Raw genomic sequence first — 23,694 nt, 5'->3', positions numbered from 1 at the left:
TGTAGAGTGAGAGCCTGGTCTTTCATGGGCAAATTCTCCTGGGGCACCATATGCTTCCCACCACTAGTCCAGTGGTTCAGGAAGTGCACCAGGTGGGAGACTTTGGAAAAGAGGAGGACTGGCCAGAGGTTTGGCCCTTTAATGCTCTGAAGTTCTCTACAAGGGGATCTCCAAATGAAGGTGGCTATTGGAGCACTTCTTCAGTGGCCCTTGGTTCCCCCCTTTTCTCTCTCTCTATGAACATTTGGATTTGAGTAGACTCTGAGATACCTACCACCACCAGCTGGTGTAGCCAGATGCCCCCATCCCACATGTTTTATTAGTTCAAAAGCCTAATTAAACAGTTTGGACTCTGAGACTGAAGCGGGAGCTGGAGGGGGAGGGCAAGAGGCAAAGTGGAGACAAGCTGCCGCTTTATCACTACCCGAAGGAGTCTCAAAGTGGCTAACATTCTCCTTTCCCTTCCTCCACCACAACAAACACTCTGTGAGGTAAGTGGGGCTGAGAGACTTCAAAGAAGTGTGACTAGCCCAAGGTCACCCAGCAGCTGCATGTGCTACACCACACTGGCTCTCCACTCTCCGCCTCCCTGGATCAGCTCTGTTCTGCTCTGCACAGACACAGCCTGAGACTGTGTTGGAAAGACCCTGTCCCGGGGCAGAGGAAGGTGGGCCACCCCAGGTGTCACCACTGAGGGGGGTGACAAAATGCTGGGCGGCACTCACCGTGGCGCCTTCATCACATCTGAGCCACACATCTCTCCTGGGAGTGATGCAGTGGCTTGGGCGCCACGCTGCCCCCAATGGCCCACCCGCTGCCTCCCCCTCAGCTGTAGGGATGCTGAGTGGGAGGCAGCATGCAGGCCCCACGGAGTGTCCTGCCCCAGCTCACCCCACCCCGTGGGTGGTTGGCCCCCATAGCTGTCAACTTTTCCTTTTTTTAAGGGAAATTCCCTTATTCCGAATAGGATTCCTCGCAAGAAAAGGGAAAAGTTGACAGCTATGTTGGCCCCACCCCTGGGCACAGGGTACGCATGCCGCCCCAGGCGCCCAGTTGGTTTGCTCCACCACTGCCCTGTCCTAGTGGACACTGAGAAGGCAGGGACCTTCAGCAGGGGCAAGACCTCCTAGAAAGAGTTGCTGAGACCACTAGGTCTGAGGTATGGTTTGCTTCCTTGAATAAATATTTGACTGCACTGGCCTCGGGTGATTTATTGTTTTTGTCAGGCCTATACCTGACTCCAACCCTGACAGTGGTCTGTGTACAGTCCTAATTTATAACTCATTTTAGACAGCAGGTTGAACCATAATACCACCAGATCAGCATAAAAACAGCACAAAGGTTGCAGTATATTTGGGGTTGTTTGCTTGAGAGCTGTTTCTGGCATCCGTGCACCATGTAGTCTGGCACAGAGCCAATTCTGAGAAGCTGCCCCCCCCTTCCTTTTTAATTGGTGAAGGCAGTCACTTTGTGCTTCTAGTAATTAAAATCTCATTGAAGAGTTAATTCCCTCTCTCTCTCTTTCCCTCTCAAACACTCAACTAATCCTTAATTTGACATGGGTCAGGAGATGAGATGAGGTGTTCCCTTCTATGTTGGCCTTCTTGACCGTCAGAGCAATAAATCCGCTTCAGTGCATTAAATAACAAACCCGCAGTTACCAGAACAGGGAGGCAACCAAGAGAAAAAGAGTGATCTCTGGAACTTCTCTCAGAATGTCAAATCCACCACGTGACTTAAATTGTTTCTGAAAGAGTTGTGTATTCTAATTTATTGGATGGCTTTAAAAGAAGATTAGACAAATTTATGGCGGATTGGCCTGTCAATGGCTAGGTGACCAACACAACATTTGTAAGTTTCTCTACATAATGTTTTGTGTTTTATTTGATATTATTTAACTCTGATAAACATTCTGCCATTTATTTGTTAACTAGCTTGATCTTCCCTATTAAAAATAATTGAGTAGTATTTAATGAATTATGAAAACCATGAGGCGGGAGAGAGGGAAGGCGTATAAGCAAATAAGTAAAGAGTGTATTAAAGATGTATTTAAATATTATAAAATGGAAATTCAATTAAAAATATTATTAAAAAAGAGAAGTATGCCACAGGCATTTTAAATGTATATGGCCCTTAATATTCTCCCCTCACTGCCCCCTGCTGGCTGGGAGGTATTGTTGAACTTGGATAATACCGTATTTACCAAAATCTAAAGCTCACCTTTTTTGCCCAAATTATGTCGCAAAAATCAAGGTGTGCATTAGATTTGATGACACATTAACATTTCCCAGCAAATACTTCTTTTGGTTTCAGGGTTCTGAAAATTGAGGTGTGCATTAGATTCGATGGCACATTAGACTCAAGTAAATACAGTACCTCTTGCTGTGTGAGTGGAGGAAAAAGATGAGAGAGCCTACTGCACAAACATTGCATTTGTGGCTTAGCCTGCTTTAATCTCTGATCTTGCCCAGCACTGGCATGTGGTTCTTTGAAGGTGGTCTGGAAGGGAATTGACTTGCTTCATAAAATGTACACACTCTTTGATTGTAAAAACAAAAACGAAGTACGTGTCTGTGTTTTTTAAAAAACCCCAATAAAAACAAGAAATTCAAGGGGGAAATCGCAATACTTTAAAACATACAAAAAGTTTAAATGCTAAAACAGATGAAAATTCTCACCAGCTTTTCTAAGCATCTGGGTAAAGTAAAGGTAAAGGGACCCTTGACCATTAGGTCCAGTCGTGACTGACTCTGGGATTGCAGTGCTCAGCTCGCTTTATTGGACGAGGGAGTCAGCGTACAGCTTCCGGGTCATGTGGCCAGCATGACTAAGCCGCTTCTGGCAAACCAGAGCAGCGCACGGAAACGCTGTTTACCTTCCCGCCGGAGCGGTACCTATTTATCTATTTGCACTTTGACATGCTTTCGAACTGTTAGGTGGGCAGGAGCAGGGTCCGAGCAACGGGAGCTCACACCATCGTGGGGATTCGAACCGCCGACCTTCTGATTGGCACGTCCTAGGCTCTGTGGTTTAACCCACAGCGCCACCCATGTCCCCAAGCATCTGTGAAGATACCTGCTTGAGATCAATTGGCAGGGAGTTCCAAAGTGTAGGTGCTGCCACACTTAATGACTGAGTTCTTACAAATGTGGAATGGGTATTGTGTGGCAGCCTAATGTAGTCTTTGGGCTGAAAAAAGGTCCCCCACCCCCCAACTTAAGCTCAGGAAACACTGTTGCAAAGGTAAATTGCATTAGGAGGGCAGAAATAAAGAAACGAGACACAGGTTATGGAGTAAACTTCTGCAGGAGCTGTAGAGACATTTGAACTGATAGTGTACTAAAAAGGGAGGTGGTGACGCTCGTCCCAATTCCAATCCATTCTAGCCATTAGAATTAAGTTTGTCTCAGCAAATGTCACTCTTAATGAGCCACTGAGAAACCTCTTTAGTAAGGTTGCTATGGCTTTCCCTTTCTTTGAAAGAAAGAAAGAAAAAAGCCAGGAAAAAGCATTACAGTAATGCATTTCTGATTTACTATAATCTGTTCGGGATAAAGTTTAATATATACCAGACAGAGATTCCACAAGGATGGTTTTATGTTTTTGTGTCTGGTGTTTTCTTTCAGAGCAATGTGAAGTGTTATCGACCTGCTGCAATCAATGTTGCTTTGAATGACAGAATCATAGAATTGTAGAGTTGGAAGGGACCCCAAGTTTCATCTAGTCCAATCCCCTTCAACATAGAAGACTCAACTAGATTATACATGACAGATTGCCATCCAACCTCTGCATAAAAACCTCCAAGCAAGGAAAGTCCACTACTTCTTGTGGCAGACTGTTCCACTGTCCAACAGCTCTTGTTGTCAGAAAGTTCTTCCTGGTGTTTGAAAAATGCCTGTATGTTTTAACTGGAACAGACCAGCACTGCAGGGGGTTGAATTAGATGACCACTTAAAATTAATTAACCTAACCTTGTCATGTTCATTGGTTTCAGAAGGTCTGATCTAAACAAAATTCAGTTGAATATGCCACCTCAACATTCCAGGATGGGGAACCTACAGACACCTAGATGTTGACTACAGCTCCCTCCATCCCTGACCATTAGCCATGATGTCTTGGGCTATTGGAAGTTGAACAACCTAATGAAGCCTGGTGGCTCCAAAGCAATTCCAAAGGAGGTGGTGGAACACAAACTTCTCACTTCTTTGCCAACGATGATAAAGCCCCACACTGTTCATTGATTTGTGCCTCCAACATATAAATTACTACCAGGGTAAAGGAAGTGACAACCCAGCATCTGCCTAATTAATTTTATTCTAAATTAGTGATAGAGTTATCCATATTAGAGGGAATGGATTGATTTTTGGCTACTTTCCATTTCTTGCGTTTAGCATTCTTTGTACTTTCCCCCCCTCCCTTTTATGTTCTATATTTTATCCTGCCATATTAATCTTGCAAAGCATCTATCTTTTCCCCCTTGCAATTAGGACTGTCTAGGGAAAATGCAGTTTGCAGCATTCACTTTATTATCTTAGATAAATTCATTATGGAAAAATAGCGACTGGTGTGGGGGAGGAGTATTAAGACAAGATTGGGACTTCTGATGAAGACATATGCAATACGGCACTTCCCTAATGGAAGTGGTAATTGCCTTTGAATGGATAATGTTGTCAGACTCTTTTTAACAGCAGAAGTAACACTTTGGGAAGTAGTAAAAACTTCTTAAGAATGAGCCAACAGTTCCTATCATGCTCATGCTCTGGTTTTGAACTAAAATCTGGTGGTTTGGGATCCACTGACTAGAACAGTCTTGCTTTACAAATTGGGGTTGGTCCATTAGTATGAACGGGCCCCTGCTCCAATAACTTCAGTCTGCCCCCAGCCAGCCCCCACCAGCTACAATAGGAAGGATGGCCCCAGCCAATGGGGCCCATTGGGAGTTGTCCATGGTCCTGACTCCACTGACTTCCCTAAGAAGTTTTTGAGAAAAGCAGTCCAGCCAAGCATCTCCTGTTTGCAGTTGGCTAATGGTGGCTGGTCCATTCAAGTGAATGGGGCACTCATCTCAATCTGCCATCAGCCAGCCCCTACCTTCCTGTCTTTTTACTTTCAGGCATGGTCCTAGCTGTTGGCTTCTTCCTCCTCCTCCATCTCAGTGTTGTCCTTAGAATGCAGCAGGGAAAGGGATGGGGACAAAACTAGAATTAGTTGGCTTGACCTGTGATGGGCTGTGGATCTACTTAAAGTTGGTCTTTTTGACTTTCACCCCACCAACCACTCCTGCCATTCTACTATGGAACAGTGAAACTTGCATGTACCCAAGTTAACCATATCCACTGAAATTTGGAAATAGCGGTGGGATTACATTTACTTCCTTGTGAAATGTAATAGCTTTTTATCAGATGGTGCACATGGTGGCTAACGGTAAAATACAAGATAACAATCAATACATAAGCACAGGTAGGTAAAACTTCAAATGAACAGAGCAATCAGTTGACGAGGTTGCAATGTTTACAGTGTCTATAACAGTCAGCTTAGGATATATTCATTTTTTAAAAAAAGTATGGCACCATTTCTGATTATTTTCCTCCCACTGGCAGGAACAGATTGAGAATGCAGTAAGAGCCCTGCTTGATCAGCCCAAAGACTCATCCAGTCCAGTACCATGTTCTCATAATGGCCAACTAGATGCCCATGAGAAGCTCACAAGTAGGACCTGAGTCAACAGCACTTTTCCCATTGATAAGCTAGGAGCCATAGGACAAACCAGAACTGAGGACCAAAAAATAAGTCAAAACTAAAGGGCAAATGAGAAAGCAGGGCTGAGAAATGAACTGGAAGTCAGAATCATAGGAACATTAGGAAGCTGATTCATACTGAATTAGCCTACTTAGCTAAATGTTGTCTACACTGATTTAAAGCGACTCTCCAGGGTTTCAAATAGGTCCCTGTCCTACCTGAAGATCCTGAGATGCTGAGAAATGAATCTAGGATCTTCAGCATACATGTATGTGCTTTAGAATTCCCCTGGAACCAAGGACTACAGAAAGATACCAAAGCCCAGGGAGCCCATGACACTCAAACAAGTTGTAGCTAGGACAGGAAACACCAATTTGCAGAGGGATCCAATGGCCTGCCTGGCTGAGCAGTGTCTACAGGGCCTGGCTGAGCTTACTACTGAAAAACCTATGCTGGGCATGGGGAACCTGTAACCCTCCAGATTGGGCATAGGCAAACTCGGCCCTCCAGGTGTTTTGGGAATACAATTCCCATCATCTCTGACCACTGGTCCTGTTAGCTAGGGAACATGGGAATTGTAGTCCCAAAACATCTGGAGGGCCGAGTTTGGCTATGCCTGCTCCAGATATTATTGGAATCCAACTCCGATCTGTCCCAATCACTGATAGTCAGGGATGCTGAGTGTTATAATTAAACAGGACCTGGAGGACTACAGGTTCTCCATCCCTGGCAGCTGCTCAGGATGCAGCTCAGGCCCTAACAGCTCCTGGCATGGGAAACATATATTTTATTCATAAAGGCCTTTGGCCTCGTAAGTTGACTGTAATGGCAACGGTAAATGTTGCAGTTATATCAGCCAGCTGTTCTTTTGATCTGTTTTATTCGTTTTTTATTGACATTTCACCTACCTGCCTTTGTTTCTTGATGGCTTATGAGGTATCTTATTACATGCAGCCCAGCTTGTGCTGTAATATGTGTGTTTCAGCTGTCAATAAGCTTCCCCCCACACACTCCAAATGGGAAGCAAATCAGATAGAATTGGACAGAAGGCGGGTTTTTGAAAGTTGTCCACAGCAGCAGAATAACATTATGTCAGGAATCAAACTTGCCTGGTTTATTTTGTTTATGCCCTAACACCCTTTGTGAAAATCTCAGGATGGCCTTAACAAAGAACAAAATCCTCCTAAAGTCATAATTACGACATTCAGAGTAAATAGAGTGATGCCACTGAAAACATCACTATGAAAAGGAAACTGACATAAGACAAAGTTGTGTAAAATTGATCAGCAGAGATCATTGCATGCATTTTATGTACCGCTTCCCCTAATTTATGCATTTTTGTAAACACTGTTTGCAGAACTTCATCACAAAATTCGGAGAAGTCTGAATTTCTAAGGATGGCGGTGTTTGGGTTTGCATAATGATTCAAGAAATGTGAATAAGGCAGTTTCAGATTGAAATGAGAAGAAAAAAATGAACTTCTCCCCCATCTATAGTGGATGGGAAAGCACTACTATTATGGCAACTTAGTGCTCACCAGGAATGTAAAAAGGAATCATTTTCCTTTAAAAATATATGTATTAAAGATTTTCTGGGTTTAGAAAAGTACATGCATCATCTCTTTATTCAGGTTATAGATACAGATAGGTAGCCGTGTTGGTCTGCCATAGTCGAAATAAAAAAATTCCTTCCAGTAGCACCTTAAAGACCAACTAAGTTAGTTCTTGGTATGAGCTTTCGTGTGCATGCACACTTCTTCAGATACACACATCTGAAGAAGTGTGCATGCACACGAAAGCTCATACCAAGAACTAACTTAGTTGGTCTTTAAGGTGCTACTGGAAGGAATTTTTTTATTTTGACTTCAGGTTATAGAGTCTTACATTTGATGTGAGACATTAGTGTTGTATACAGAATTTGTTCCTGTCACACGCAGCATGGTTTTCATTCCACCACAGTTCACCTTCCCCCAGAGCCTCAGGGCTGGATTTAGGTTTGATGAGGCCCTAAGCTATTGAAGGTAACGGGGCCCTTTATAGGTGATATTTTTGGGAGTTGGCTAGCAGGCGGGGCCCGTTACTTACATCATAGGAGCCTACACAACACAAAACACTGTTTCTGTATGTAGGTTTTAATGGATTTGTTTTTTTTATTATTATTATATGTTGGAAATGTACATCCAGGTTTTTTTCCTTTAATTTTTTTGGGGCCCCCAAGAGACTGAGGCCCTAAGCTACAGTTTGTTTAGCTTATTCATAAATCCGTCATTGCAAAGCCTACCTTCTTCAGCTCACTGTCCACAGTAACAAAAATACATAACTAGCATAATTTCAGGTAGCATTGTTATACCTCTTTCATTTCAATGCAAATACGGGGGGGGGCAATGTTATCAGTTATGTTTCTCTTGTGAATTGAAAGCAACAGCTAATACCAGTCACATTTGCTGGACTGATTTCCATTCTGGACATGAGCTGAATAAGTGAGCGCTAACAACTTCCATTTCTGTTTTTGTCAGAATTTTCTGACACCCCCAGTATGAACATATCCTTATTGCTCCACTCTCATTCATTTCCCAACCCGTTCTTCTGGAGTCCAAACTTGTGCTGGAGATCAAACTTTTTCAAGAATCCAAAAACTTTCTGCTGTTCGCTGTTCATTGGCAAATGCTTTTATTTTATATATAAAAAAATAGAACCTTTTGTTTTTAATCATGTCCAAAGATTTATTTTCCAATATATCATCCTTGTAAGAAACAAGTTTGTTGTGGGTTTGAGCTGCAATAAGTTTTTTATTGCAACAGCTGCTATCTGCTATGAAATTGACAGTGAAAGAAGAAAGGTGAGGAGGTTAGCCAGTTCTATAAAGGATGGCTTTAGAGGGGGAAAAGCAAACACCCAGTTGTAAATGCTGGTTTTTTCTACAACCATTGTCAATTAGAGCTTTATGCACAGGATATATGCAGAAAAGGGAGGTGAAGTGGGGAATGAATAATACAACTTGGATTCAAAAGATGAACAACATCAGCAAGAGACCTGCACTAGCAGTTGGTACTTCCAGAAGGCTGGGAAATAGACTTTCCATCATTCCCCCCCCCCTGCTTTTTTGCTGCTGTCAGCCTCTTCTGGAGTAAAGACATGGGAGCCATCTCTGTGTCATCTACCCCTCCCCTCTGAACTGTATTTCAGCCAGGTTGTTTGGAGTGCAGCAACACCAGTACCATAAACTTTGTTGCTGGTTAACTCTTGTTTTGCTATGCATCTAAGCCTAGATTGTTTTTTGTTTGTTTGCTTGCTTGCCTTTGAAATATTGCATTGATTCTTATGGTTGCCAAATCATCGTTTTTCAACGCTTTTTTAATTTAGTGACATTTTCTGCGTTTTGGATATCTGTATTTCAAATGCTCTGCATTTCGATGTTTTGAATGTTTGCTGTAAATTGCTTTGGGCACGGCTCATTGTGGAAAAGAAGCATACGAGGAAGTCAATCAATCAATCAATCAATCAATCACTCCCTCTTCAGTCTCTGAGCCCCCAGCAAGTCACTCTGGATGAACCCTCTGAATCCCATTTTTGGCAGTTCGCAATGTACTGCAGAAATGGGGAGATGAAAATCGGTCACTCCCCTGGAGAAAGCTGAGCCAGGAAGAACTTTGGATCTAAGCCATTGATTTCTTTACATTCAATAATATGTGGAGGCATTTATTCGGAGCAATTAAAATAATTTTTTTATCTGAATTTTGGCTGATGCTAGCATTTCCCATCCCCAAAGGGTCTTTAGCATTTGGCCAGGATGAAAGAAAGAAAAATCCAGTTTTAATGTTTAATCTTCTCCTTTTTGTAGGTCAACTGGGAGCTAGTACATCTTGAATCTTTTTGGGATAGAATACTTAGATAACTGCCCCTTTTAACTAAGGATCCAACAGAGGAATTAGTATGAGTTGCAGCAAGCACTGTTATTTCAGTATCTGCAACTTGTACAATTCTGACCCCCATCTTTCCCGTTGTCACCATCAATCTGTGAGACATTAAAAAGGAATTGTGGCTTTAACCCAGGTTTATGGCCAGGGCCATAAGAAGCCCATTTGCTGTATGAGATTGGAACTGGTTCATTTTCTGCTACCATCCTTCCATTATTTACATTTCTCATGTAGTTATAGACCCTATTACAGGACCTTAATATTTCTCCCAAGGTGGTGTAGTGGGAGAACCCCATCATGCAATTAAATAATGTTTGAGGGGGTCACAGGGCGGAGGGGGTCCGGGTATAGGACGGTATATAAATTCAGTTAATAATAATAATAATAATAATAATAATAATAATAATAATAATAGCCTGTGAGCAGTGCTTTTTCTGGAAAAAGGTGGGGAAACTTATCACAAAGTTTGCTTGCTTGCTTGTTTATTGCAGACACAGTTGCAATGCCACACACACACACCATCTCAGTGGCTAAATGTTGTTGTTGTTGTTTAGTTGTTTAGTCGTGTCTGACTCTTCGTGACCCCATGGACCAGAGCACGCCAGGCACTCCTGTCTTTCACTGCCTCCCGCAGTTTGGTCAAACTCATGCTGGTAGCTTCGAGAACACTGTCCAACCATCTCGTCCTCTGTCGTCCCCTTCTCCTTGTGCCCTCCATCTTTCCCAACATCAGGGTCTTTTCCAGGGAGTCTTCATGAGAAGAGGTGGCCAAAGTATTGGAGCCTCAGCTTCAGGATCTGTCCTTCCAGTGAGCACTCAGGGCTGATTTCCTTCAGAATGGATAGGTTTGGTAAATAAACTCAAGCAGACAATCATCTGGATTAGAAATGGCCACAACTTTATTGATTGCAGATACAGGTGGTTTTTTTGGCTCAGACATTGGGTGCGTATCTGTTCCAGTCCCACCCACCCCCAAACAACAACAATAATAATAATTTAATTTTTAAAGGGTAAGGGAGCTTAGTTCCCCCAGGTTCCTGCTAAAAAGAAAAAACCTGCCTGTGAGCCCAGTTATGTCATTTCCACCATGCCATTCACACGCAATGCCATACATGATGTCAGGTGTGGGGCAGGTAAAGGCACACCTGGAACAATTGGGAGCTAAAGGGCATTTCTGATAGTTCCTTGGCAAGTGGGGCTCCGAGGGAGCCATAAGAAGATAAGAAGAGCCCTCTTTCCCATCCTGTTTTCTGTGATGAGGCCATTTGCCTTATTACACTGAGGAAGGAGCTTCTTTTCCCCTGTGCATAGGTGTGCTGGTCCCGGGGGTAAGGTACCGTGAGTGTAGCAGAGTCCACACGAAGAGGGGCGAGGTCCGATGCAGAGAGCCGGGCGGGGAACAGGAACGCTGGAACAGAAGGCGGAGCAGGTAACAGGAACGCCGGAGGGTCGGGAACAGGAGGCCGAGCAGGGAACAGGAGTACTGGATAGTCAGGAACAGGAAGCCGAGCAGGGAACAGGAGTACCGGATAGTCAGGAACAGGGAGCCGAGCAGGGATCAAGAACACAGGAAGGTCCGTAGCCAACAACGACGTTGCTCCCGCAACCTGGGGCCGGCCTGACTGGGCTTTTATCCTCTTCTAAGGTCAGGGGCGGTCCCGACCCCCAGGAGCCCCGCCTCCTCTGGCCTTAAGGCGAGCACTCCTCCTGGGGGCAACCAGTTCCCTTCGCCTCTCTGCCCTAAGCCTCTGCAGATCAGGAGAGGTCGAAGGGTTACTGGGCCCTGGAGGAGGCTCACCTGTGGCCACTGAGTCATCCAGCACCTCTGGGGCCAGAATGGTTTCACCTGGTGCCTGCTCTTGAGTTTCCTCAGCATCTAGGCCTTGCCCCAGTTCAGCCGGCCCTGGAGGCGGGGACTCCTGTGCCGGCTGGGATTCCTCCGGATCGCTCTCAGACTCGGAATCCCAGGCCATCACAATAGGAAGGAGATGAATGGAGTTGGTTGTGCAAGAGAAGATCTCTTGAATGCTGAATTTCTTGACTTCATCACTGTGTGCTATAGGGAGGAAGAGGAAGGAGTAGAAGGCTTTCCATTCTCAGGGCACTTTTGATCCTCACCCTGCACTCAGCTCTCATCCGTGGCTACTAGAAGCTGTCAGCATGCAACAGCAGCCACACCCCAGGAATGGCTTTGAATGGCCAGCTAAACCAGGTGAGGGTAGCTGATAGAACTCAAAGCTCAGTGAGTTAAGGACAGATTGAGTGGTGAGACCAATAGCAGGTCCAATGGTCAAGAAGGCGGTTTCTGCACATGCTGTAGAGGGAAATAAGGCGGAGCTCATCAACCTGGGAAGGGAGCTCATCTAGGAGAAGGAAATCTGACCTGCCAGAAAAGCTAAAAAACATCTTCATGTATGCGACAACAGCCGCGAGAGTTATGGTAGCACAAGGATGGAAGACTGAAGAAACCCCAACTAAAGAATCATGGCAAGAAAAATTGACGGACTATGCAGAACTGGCAAAACTGACATACAAGCTACTGGACAAGGATAACTGTGACTTTAAGGATGAATGGGAACCCTTTTCAAAGTATCTGAAGACGCAACAAAGCAAACTGGACTCCTTGGCAGGTTTTGAATAAACATTCACAAACCTTTTATTGATAATAATCAGCTAAATAGTTTGAGGATCTATACAACTTTGTAACATGCAGAAAACAGCAGTCTCAGAGAAAGTAAAGACTGGAAGTGAGGGAAGTCGGGGGCGGGGGCGGGTGGGTTTTGTGTGGGAGTGGGGGAGGGAGGGAAAATGGGGGAAAACAAGGATGATATATTTTTGGATAATATGTCTTGTTTTAATTGTGAATTAAAAAAAACAAAAAACCCCCTAAAATAATAATATTTTTTTTAATCTGAATCCTAAATCTCCACTATCTTGCAGGATATATTCAAGAACAGAAAAGGATAATGAGTAAACTCTACACAAATCCAGACTGGAGTCCCTAAGGCAGTTTGATGGCACCTTGTATGCTTCCTTCTGGCAACTCCTGCAGCCAAGCTGGTATTGCTCTGCTTTCCTTTGGACCACATCTGCGAGGCTGAGAGTCTTGTCATCTGGACAGCCCAGGACCTCCATATACACTGCCCAGGCTTGTCACTTCAAGACAGACGGATTCCAACAACTTCCTCCTTTACCCTATTCCCTCCCAGGAAAGATACTCTTACCCTTTCAACATTTGCCACCAGAGATGGGCAATCTCTGCCCCTCCGGATGCTGATGGACTACAACTCCCATCAGCCCCAGGCAGGGTGATGGATGTTGTAGTCCAAAAACATCCGGAGGGCACCACATTGGCCACCCCTTGCATAAACTGTGCTGAAAACTTAGCTACTGCGGATCATCTATCCCTGTCATTCTTGCTAGAGAGAAGAAGTAAACAATTTCCCATTTCTCCTCCTCCCCTCAAGCTCTCACTCTTTGGTTGAAAGCTGGTATTGATCTCTTTCAATTTAGAATTAGGGAGGATATGGATTTTCTGCCCCTTAAGAGTCTATTCACTCTGTAGCAGCTGGACCTTTCTAGACACTGTTGCTTTTTCCTCTCAGGGACTCTACAGCCACCATTAATTTATTGGACACGATCCAGGGAAAAAGTGTCACTTCCCACCAACACCAGGCAGAAGTACTTCTGCTATAGGGGACATCATGGTTTCCCAGCTATCAGGCGGCTAAATCAAACCACTTGATAAATGGGGATTCTGCAGGCAGCAGACATAACTATTGAGACAGCCTACCAGGCACATCCAGACCTCTCCCTTATTGGATTGAGGCAGCCCTGGATTTTTCAAAGCTGCCACACACTTGGTTGACCATTTTTATTGCCACAATATAGCAGGAAATGTATTTCTGCTTCCGCCCCTCGGACATTGTCCTTTCTCCACTGCTAACCTTCTCCAGAACTGGAATTCACATCTAACACAATTTTTGAAAAATAAGCTGTCTATTCTAGGCAGTGAGATAACACCTCCCATTGTGTGGGGATGGAGATATCCTTAGTGTGAATAAAGTTATTTTAGGATGAATATAGCTATGTTATTTCAGAGTGGTGGGGATCTTTCACAGCAACTTTTCTGCCTTTTGAGCACACAGTCCTTTTCCCTATCCTGCAGCGAGCTCTGATCAAATGTCTGTTAGAAATGGGGATGAGTAGAACAGAACAGTTTTGCTCCATAATTGTTCTGGGATTTTATATCAACAGGTTGGTTTTACCTTGGTTTAATTCCAATTGGAAATTACAGCGGTAAGAATGTTACTTGCCCAAAAATGGAAGGAAGAAGAAGTCCCAGTGAAAGAAGAATGGATACAAAAACTTATGGAATATGCACAAATGGGAAAACTTACCGGGGGGGGGGGGATAACAAACTTTTTATAAAATAATGGAAATGGTTTATTGAATATTTACAAACAAACTGTAAACAGATAAGAACATTGGCAGGATTATTGTAATAACCTGCAGTTTTATAAGAGTTTATTTAAAGTAGATGGATAAATGAGTACGTTAAGTTAATTTGGAATATGCAGAATATATATATATATATATATATATATATATATATATATATATGAACTGCAGAAAGAGGGAAGAAGGAAGTCGAGTTTCAAAATGTTAAAATGATTGCAAAATTATTGAAACGTATAAAATTGAAAATCATAAATAATTTTTTTTTAAAAAAAATCCAGTTGGAAATCTGGGGGTTTTTTAGCATAGAAGGCTGGATTTTGCATATGTACCATTTCCTTAAAGGTGGAATAAAGAATATGTACATTTTGGGTGGTAGGGTGGAGAGACCACTGCAGGCTACTTTACTGAATTTGCTAGATGCCATGTACCAGGTAAACTGTTTTTATTGTGATTTATCTATTACCTTATAACCATCCTGTTTTGGGAATATATTTGAGCTTGTTTTCCATTTTGCACATGTTGTTATTTCTTATACTTACATACTTGGAATCCTATTAAAAATAATTTAGAAATTAGTTGGAATTTTTGTAGTTGATGTACTAATGATCTGAATAAAAGTGTACATACATATTTAAAAGGTGGAATAAATATGGATGGAGAAAAGAATCTTAGATCCATCCTCTGTTCTTTCTTTCCTGCCAACCACCACAAGCTCTGTCATTTTAACGTGTGTTGCGCAGCTAACATGATTGCTTTTAAAGAGCTGTCTTCCAGAAGTGAAGAAAAAGCTACTATTGCTTTCTAGTAAGGCCTGTTAGAAATGTTTAAGTTGACAGTAACATTTTCTCTCTTTTGAGTAAGCAGTTTTTAGAATCCTCAGATCTCAAACCTGATCCCTCTCTAATCCCTGCAAAGCTTCTATTAGGAATACTTACCTTAGCGTGTAAAAACCGGTGCTGAGATTTTCCTTGCTTTTGAGTCACAATTAAGATATCGGCACATTTTGAACTTAATGCTAAGCCAAACCAATGCGTTACCGCAGCCAAAAATTTCTATATTAGGAGAGAGGGTGCATGTAAATGCAAATATTAGATAACATAACATGTTATTTTAATGCATTGCACTTGAGCAAGAGTTCAATCCTGAACCCACATACAGTGGTACCTTGGTTTACAACCGTTTTGGATTACAACCACGTCAAACCTAGAAGGGCATGTCCCTTTTTTTAATTATTACAACCCATTTTTTTTTAGCCCCATGGTGAAAGTGTGCCTTGGGCTACAACCTATTCTGGTTTACAGTCAGACCTCCGGAACGGATTATGGTTGTAAACCAAGGTACCACTGTACAAAAATGTCTTATAAGAACAGGGTATTATTTTTCTGATACATTTTGAACTGCAAATAAAATCCTACAAACCTGTGAATGTATTGAAAATAGAATCATGGAATTGTAGAGTTGGAAGGGACCCCGGGGTCATCTAGCCCAACCCGCTTGCAATGCAGGAATTTCAGCTAAAGCATCCATGACAGATGGCCATCTAACCTCTGCTTAAAGACCTCCAAGGAAGGAGAGTCCACAACCTCAGAAGGGAGACTGTTCCACTGTCAAACAGCTCTTACTGTCAGAAAGTTTTTCCTGGTGTTTAGTGGGAATCTCCTTTCTTGTAACTTGAAGCCATTGGTCCAAGTCCTACCATCCAGAGTAGGAGAAAACAAGCTTGCTCCATCTTAATAACAATGTTGCCTAATGCAGTACAGTGGTACCTCAGGTTACAGACTCTTCAGGTTACAGACTCCGCTAACCCAGAAATAGTTCCTCGGGTTAAGAACTTTGCTTCAGGATGAGAACAGAAATGGCGTGGCGGCAGCAGGAGGCCCCATTAGCTAAAGTGGTACCTCAGGTTAAGAACAGTTTCAGGACCTCCAGAACAAATTAAGTTCTTAACCCGAGGTACCACTGTACTCATATAATAAGGTACTGATTTTTCTGGTGAGTAGATAGATAAAAATGGATTACCGTATTTTTCCGTGTATAACACGACCCCTGTTTTTTAGGTCTCCAAATAAAGAAATCCCCCCATATGCATTATCTGTGTATAAGACACAGATATGGTCTTATACACGGGAAAATGCGGTATTTGGGTATACAGTACTTCCTTTCTTAGTTATTAAAATAATTTACATAGCACTGTTCATTTCAAAAAGGAATAAGCAAGGTGGTTCACAAGGAAATAAAAGCTACAGCAAGATAAAAGGAATAAAACCAATTTACTAAAAACAGCTCCTATAATTAAAATGTGAATGCAGCATTTAAAATACAGTTTGCTTCCTGGTCTTGGCGCCTATGAAGTTTGTGATGTCTAGATCAATCTGAGCTTCCCATAAAAGTGTTACAGAGTGTGCTTCATGACTCTGGATTTTTGATTGGATGTGGCTTTTAAATGAATGGTTTAATTAAAAACCAGTGTTGCAGTAACAGATTTAAAGGAACCACCATTTCTTAAGGCTCTAGCTAACTATTTTCCATTTAACATAGCAATTCATAGCGGAAGAAAAGGCAAACATAATTTTCCCCCCAATCATATATTCACTAAGGAAAATTAATGTTTAGGATGAACACTGTTCAAAGCAACAAACAGATTTGATTGCAATATTTACAAATGTGATCAGTCCTCCCCAAAGGCATATATACAATGTGCTTAGTTATTAGCTGATGGATTCCCCACCTCCAATTGTCAATGTTTTATGCTTGTTATGTTTTATTATGCTGCCACTGATGGCTTATTGTACAGAACTATTTCCTTGGTTTTGAATTGAAAACAGTAGGATGAAAATCTTAGCATTGTGAATGAGCAGGATCAGCATTTTGATCCTTTTACCGCTTGCAAGATTCTTGGTTTTCTATCCTGCTATAGGTTTAAATTGGGACAGCAAAGCTAGATGTTAAGGCATGGCCTGAAGGCAAACAGAAATTGAGTCTGAAACAGTATTTACATAGTCGCTTTCCTCCATTCCTTCCTTATTCAGTTTCCTCCATTGTTCTGTTTTCTTTCGGGATGTAGTGGCTCCTCTTTGTTGGAATAATTTTAGCAGAGTCCAGATTACCATCTGTCAGGGATGCTGTCATTGATCCCACAGCACCTGCTGAGTTGGGGTTAAGACAATATCTCTCAGTGGAGGAGGAGGAGGAGCCCATGGGTGGAAGAGGAGAGAGTTCAAGCATAGGCTTGGTAGAGGTGTCCACCTCATCACAAGAGGAAGGGTGAGCCATCTGGTTCAGACTCCATTCCACCGTCTGAGAGCAAAATCTCCATGGTAACTGAGGAGGTGGCTGGCAAGTTGGCAGGGTCAGCTGAAGAGGTGGCAAAGGGAGAGTCAGAAGGTAGGGCTCAGGTCATGTTGCCAAAAATGTGGTGGATTCTGGGACTCCACATTCAGACTCAGACTCCTCTCTGTAGCAGTGCATGCCTGCAAGCACATTCTTCTCATTTTGGATTGCATGAATCAGTGGCGTAGTATGGGTTGCCAGAGTCCAGGACTGCGGAGAGGTAGGGAAACAGACAGAATACGCACGTGCATTCAACGGCCTAATGGCATCTGTGTCCCCCAGGAGATCACAGCCACAGAGAAAAGAAGAGCTGTTCCATTGTCTGGAGATGTCGCTTCCTGGTTTGCATGGAGAAGACGTTTTCAATGGAGCCCAGCGACGGAAGCACTGGGTGTTGAAATTTTGCACCCCTAACAATTCCCCCCCCCCCGGGTAACTGCCCCCATGCTCCCTCCATGCTACACCACTGGCATGAATGACTAGCTCCTCCCCACACTTTAAAAGCAGAGCAGGAGGGACATGTTGAATGTTAGCTACGTATTAGGAATGTTAAGAGTTCTGTTGTAGACTTATGAATCATGTATTGTGTGTCTAGTGCTAATGCTTGTGTTGTGTGCAGATGTTTTGAATAAGTGTTCCTTTTTCCTTGAGCCAAAAGTCCAAGGGATGTGTCCAAGAATGGGAGTCAGGATGGATGCTATTGCTGCATCCTGCACTGAAGTTCAATTAGATCAGATGAACTCTATAGCCCCCTGGAACACTATGTTTTTATGATTTTATAATTCTGTGAATTTTGTTTAAAGCATTTTGACACAATTCTGGCCTCTCTTCCAAAAAGAGAGAGAGAAAGAAAAGCAATTTCAATGATACAAAAGTACTAGGATTTTAAGGGTTTGTCACCTGCTGAAGCAAAGCAGTGTTATTTTGAGGTAGCCATAAATAAGTCATTTCGGTGGAAAGTTGCTTAATCTATTTTGTCTGCCTGTCTCCCTTTTCAGCCACTCAAATCACAGAGCTTTCCCCACTTCCTTTGAATAAATGCACTACCCAAAGCAGCAACTATCTTTGGAGAAATGTGTGTCAGGAAATAAAGCTTCAGAAAAGCCAATTGATTTCCAGCTGTTCCAGTTGAGAAACTGTAAAAAGAAAACTAGAGCAAAGAATCCAGCTGTTGCAGTTTTCTTGAGGTTTTCTAACCCAATTTGGCTTTCCATAAATAAGACGTTTGAAATGGAGTGGGAAAGTGGAAGCCTTCTTCTTTTAAACTTTTAGATCAGTGGTTACTAATTAGACCCATGGTTTTTTGAGAAGCCAAGACATGGAAATCCTACTTTTGGACATGTTGATATCTCTGTGATAGTTTTTGTTATGTGAATAGTGCCACTATACCCTCCAACATGTCCCAGCACAAAACTGGGATGTGCATCTTCTGGGCTGCTCTCCCACATGAATCTCATGACTCTGCGAGATTTTAATTTAATAAACAAATTTAATAAACAACAACAACCTGAGTTGTTGACCATGGCTCAAATTAACATTTATTGGCAGGTAAATCCAAGAGCTCAAAAAGGACAAGTTAATCCCCCCCTCCCAAGTCCAACTGAACTTCCCTGAGATGCTGGCATCCAGGCCATCAAAGAGATTGTCACCTCCTTTTATCTTGATTTTATTGTTCTCTTCCATTAGCATTTGGCTGGAGAGGCATGTACAGGACATAGGACAGTGAGTATCCTTGGAGAGTCAGCATTCAAGGGTACTGTTCCAAGGGAAAGCTGTTCAATATGAGTTTTGGCTGCACTCGGAATTGGCAAACAGTGCTTTGTTTTTTTGTTTTTCCCAAAGTCAGCACTTTTACTCCATTGACTTGTTTTCAGACTTAATTCACTTTGCCCTTTTCTGTTCCTGGATGCTAATGCTCACAGTGGAAACTTGATTCTCTGCCCCTTGGAGGAGATGAGTAATTCCACAACCAATTTCTTGCCTTAAGTATCCAGTTCCCCCCCTAGATTTTAAAACGAGGGTGGGATTGAGTGATGAGGGTGAAGATGCACATGCCACCATAGTTTGTGATTTCTCTTCTTCAAGTCATTCAATTTAACTGAAGACATGGAGGATTTTACTTCAGATCCTCCATGCTTTCTGGTTGCAACTTTGCAGAACTCCTTCTACAGACTTCTCAAATGCAGGACATCAATTTTCAGTCACTACTTGTGTGTCCAGTAAACTGGTTTTTCACTTGATACACTTATTAGCCCATTATTCAAATTATCAGGTAGAAGAAAACATTCTCCAGGACATAACAATGTTATGAAAGTTGGAGAAAGAGCTCTGAATGGTCAGTCTGTGTTAGGAAGTTTCCAGATATTAATCTTTGTTCATTCCAGCAAACAAAGCACTGAAGTTAGGTTGACAAATGGGGAAATAGAAAAAAAAGACCAACAGTGTGGTGTGGTGTAGTGGTTAAGAGCGGTAGACTCATAATCTGGTGAACTGGGTTCGCTTCCCCACTCCTCCACATACAGCTGCTGGGTGACCTTGGGCCAGTCACACTTCTCTGAAGTCTCTCAGCCCCACTCACCTCACAGGGTGTTTGTTGTGGGGGAGGAAGGGAAAGGAGAATGTTAGCCGCTTTGAGACTCCTTCGGGTAGTGATAAAGTGAGATATCAAATCCAAACGCCTCCTCCTCCTCCTCCTCTTCTTCTTCTTCTTCGTTGTATCTGTCTACTTGATCTCAAAGGGAGGGAGGAGTTTGGATAATTCACTATTGGGAATTTCATGAACTGAACTTTTCTGGGATGAATATCGTACTCATTTTTAAAATCACTTCTGTATAAATCACTGCTTACATTCTGGAAGAACTGGTTTGCATTGAGAACACACAAGAGGCCTCTCTAGTCCAGCATCCTGTTTTCCACAGTGCCTGAGCAGACGTGTCTCACAAACCCACAAGTGGAACATGAGAACAGGGATGGATGGCCCTGTCAAATTCAGTTCACTCTGCCTCTAATTTATCTAATGTTAAAGTCAGTTCCCCACACTTTTGCAGCAGTTTGCGATTTGTATTATTATTATTATTATTATTATTATTATTATTATTATTATTATTATTATTAAATCCTCATTAAAAACTACTTGCATTTTAATTTATCCCAACAAGCACATTGTTGGGCATTTTAGCCAAATATACCAATTGTTGCAAAGCTATCCCCCTTAACACAAGGCATATCTGTGCATTGCTTGCCCTGATCCTGTGCCTTTTGGTACACATTACTTGGCATTGCAAAATCTGGAGAAGCAGACAGCAGTGAAAAGGGTTAGATATGATTTAAAGCCATTGGGCATTGGAGAATGGGATAGTAAAGGCACCATCACATCAACATACCTGTCTAGGGACAAAGTTTCAGAATTTGAGCGCCACCTCATAGCAGTCTCTTGAACAGGGCTCACTTTTTCATTATACGTAAGAGAGTATTCATTTCTTGAACCAGCATCATGAGTTCATATTTGATACTTGGGGTAGATGGCTCCTTTAAAAATGAGGTGAAGAAAATCTTCCATGAGGAAAGGTTGCAACACTTGGGACTTTCTAGTTTCCAGAAGAAAGGGGACAAGTTAGATAAGTTGAATTATACATAGTGCTGACAAAGTGGATAGATAAAAGCTCTTCTCCCTCTTTCAAAGCAGTAGAATTCGGAGATATCTAAGGGAGCTGAACGCTGGAAGATTCAGGACAGACAAAAGAAAGTATAGCACATGGTTAAACAACAGAATTTGCTCCCACTCCCAGGCAGTGATGGGCACCTTGAACAGTTTTAGACGCAATTTAGAGAAATTCATGTAGGATGTGGCTTTTAGTGGCTACTAGCTTGGATAGGGATGTTCCCCCTCTGCTGTCACAAGAAGTATGCCTCTGATTAACAGTTCACTGGTGAGGAGAGTGCTTGATCCAGCAGGGCTCTTCTTATGTTCTTCTGCACAGGAAGCTGTCAAAGGCTTGAGTTATTACAAATCAAAGGAGGTATCTTCCTGGCAGAGCAGTTTTATTTAGCACTTTGACAACTTGAACGTTCAAGGAGTGTCCGTGACTTATATTGTGTGTCAAGGGTGTCTCTCCCTCTGATGAAATGAGTTGCAAAGTATCTTTTAACAATGCATTAGATAGATAGTAGATAGCTAGATGATAGATAGATAGATAGATAGATAGATAGATAGATAGATAGATAGATAGATGATAGATAGAGATAGAGATAGAGATGATATCTGAAAATAATGAACAAAATAATATACAAAAATGCATAATATTGCAGGAAATTACAATGTGAACATTAGTCGAAAGTGCAAATAATAGTGTTTATTGGGAGAAACATGCACTAAAATGTTGTTGATTTTCATGAGGTATTTTAAAAAATATTGCACATTGCTGCAATATGGGAACTGTAGCATGAAGGCATGTCACTTGTGTGTGGTTTTTTTTTAAAAAAAATGTGTGGTTGGCTTGACAATCTTTTAAAAGTGGTCCATTGTTTACGAGGCAAAGTTACCCCCTTTGAACAATTGGTCCTGGAGGGTTCCATTTTATTTAATTCCTGCAACCACCTAACTTTTATTTATTTATTTAAAGCAAAAGCCATTTTTTTACCCTACTCTTCAGCTGAAACGGGGCTGTCGGAGCTCCTTGCATATGGATCAGTCAAAAGCAAGACAGTCCCTTTTGCTCAGGCTTACAATTTTACAAGCCACAGCACAAAAGGGAAGAAAACTCAAGCATCAATTCTTAAAGTTTTGCAGTGATGCTTAAAAATAGCCAGCTTGAATGAAAATGGGTCAGGGAGAGGGGTAGCCAAAGGGAGCTGGTCTCTCAGCAGAGGTGAGACGCCAGCCCTGCCTCAGATCATTCTCTCTCCCCAACCCCCTGCAGTCTTCAAGGTGCTGCTAGGCGACAGGGATGGCAGAGAAATTTGATACAGTTTTAAATTTTGATTCATTTAAAGGTGAATCTACCTGATCCACCATTTCTGAAACTATGTGAATTGAAACACAAACTCTGTGAAAATTCACGCTCGTCTGAATTTTGCAATGCAGCTTTCCTGACAAGTATTGTCTACAAAAAATGCTTGTAGAAGGATACAAAACACATAATAACACATGCTTCCCATGAAGATTGCATCCCATAATGCATTATAGTCAAGGAAACATGTTTGCAAAATGTGTATATTAGGAAAAATTGCATCTATGATATTAGGAGAAAGTTGTACTAAAATGCTGGTGAATTTTCATGAGGATCTTTAAGAAGGTATCAAGCTGGTGTAGAGAGAGAGAAAAAGGGGAGAAATGAACTTAAGCCTGGAAAATTGAGAAACGGAGAGAAACCAGAATTGGCAGCTGAAGGGAGAAGGGCTGATGGAGCTGGTCTTTCAAGGTTCGTGACTTGATTCCACCAAGATTACATTTGCACAGTGTATGCCCAGCCCCTGCGTGATGTGAATTTTTCTTACTTGGAAATCTCAAGCCAAGGTAATTGTATGAGTCAGGACTGATCAGAAGCCAGAGTACTGTTCAGTGAATTGCAAACCATTTTTAAAAACTACATAGCTTTATACTGAGTCAGGCCATTGGTACATCTAGGTCAGTATTGTCCACAATGGCTGGCAGGAGCTTTTGGGGGTTTCAAGCAGGGGATACTCCTAGCCCTACCTTGTTGGAGATTGAACTGGAGACCTTTTGAATACAAAACAGGTGCACTACTACTGAGCCATGGTCATTTTCCAATTGACACCAGCAATCACTTCCTGATTCAGCTATTGTCTTTAGCTCAGTTGGTTAAAGTATAGTGTTGATAATGCCAAGGATGCAGGTTCAATTCCTGTATGGGACAGCTACATGTTCCTGCATTGTTGGGAGTTGGACTAGATGATCCTTGAGGTCCCTTCCAACTCTATAATTCTATAATTCCAAGCCCTGGGCCAGAGGAATGAGTTTGACTCAGGTGCAAAATAGACACACAAGACCACTATGCTCTCATGCAGAAAAATCCTTAATTTTTCCCTAGGGGCAAAGAAGTTTCCCTGTGAAAATATGGTGCCTTATTGTGGCTCCCCTTCTTTGGAATGCTCTCTCTGGTGAGGCCTGACTGGGGCTTTTGCTGACTTTTGGGTGCTAGTGAAAACTTGCCTCACCACCCCCAAGCCTTTTGATTGGCTGAGATATTGGTGTGACACTGTTTCATTCCTGGTGTGTTGCCAAAGCT

General features: G+C 42.4%; 1 protein-coding gene across 1 annotated transcript in view; it reads right to left on the bottom strand.

The window, feature by feature from the left end:
- Positions 1-792: 792 nt before the first annotated feature.
- Positions 793-23,694, bottom strand: part of GTF2IRD1 (GTF2I repeat domain containing 1) — a 1,520,245-nt gene continuing 1,497,343 nt past the window's right edge. The window contains exons 26-27 of the transcript XR_014520034.1: positions 1,015-1,074; positions 793-920 (exon numbers count right to left, since the gene is read on the bottom strand). The gene's annotated coding sequence lies outside the window, so the exon portion shown is untranslated. The remainder of the gene's footprint in view (positions 921-1,014; positions 1,075-23,694) is intronic.

Source organism: Podarcis liolepis (assembly GCF_965112155.1).
Source record: "Podarcis liolepis genome assembly, chromosome: 16".
Taxonomy (NCBI): domain Eukaryota; kingdom Metazoa; phylum Chordata; class Lepidosauria; order Squamata; family Lacertidae; genus Podarcis; species Podarcis liolepis.
Note: the sequence above shows the minus strand (reverse complement) of the source record. Positions and strands in the feature narration are given on the sequence as shown.